At 38.6% G+C, this 319-nt stretch overlaps 1 long non-coding RNA gene across 1 annotated transcript in view; it reads left to right on the forward strand.

Moving 5' to 3' along the window:
• The first annotated feature begins 6 nt into the window (after positions 1–6).
• Positions 7–319, forward strand: part of LOC127749105 (uncharacterized) — a 969-nt gene continuing 656 nt past the window's right edge. The window contains exon 1 of the long non-coding RNA XR_008010970.1: positions 7–258. This is a non-coding gene — a long non-coding RNA (uncharacterized LOC127749105). The remainder of the gene's footprint in view (positions 259–319) is intronic.

Below are 319 nucleotides of genomic sequence, written 5' to 3' on the forward strand. Positions count from 1 at the left end.
CTTGTCTTAAACATTTATGTACATTTTAAGTGGCAACCAAAGTATTTCTGAATCCTATCCCTGTGTATGGTGTAACTTTTTGTTCCATTGAATAGGTGTCGAAGTGTCGGTTAGCCTTGTGTGTACAGTTTACAGTCCGTCATTGTGTATGAAAGTTTTCAAGTCAATTTCATTGTTTTACGACAATCTAGTGTGCAAAAAAAAAAACCTTCATCGTTTTGTCCTGCCTTATTCATGCTTGGTCTCTTCGGAGCTAAGGTCTAGTGACGCCTTGCTGTGATGTTGTTGCAAAGTGCTCAAATGCACTGTTTAGCCTCAT

The sequence above is a fragment of the Frankliniella occidentalis genome, unplaced genomic scaffold (assembly GCF_000697945.3).
Source record: "Frankliniella occidentalis isolate FOCC.00 unplaced genomic scaffold, Focc_3.1 Scaffold32, whole genome shotgun sequence".
In the NCBI taxonomy this organism is placed as follows: Eukaryota; Metazoa; Arthropoda; class Insecta; order Thysanoptera; family Thripidae; genus Frankliniella; species Frankliniella occidentalis.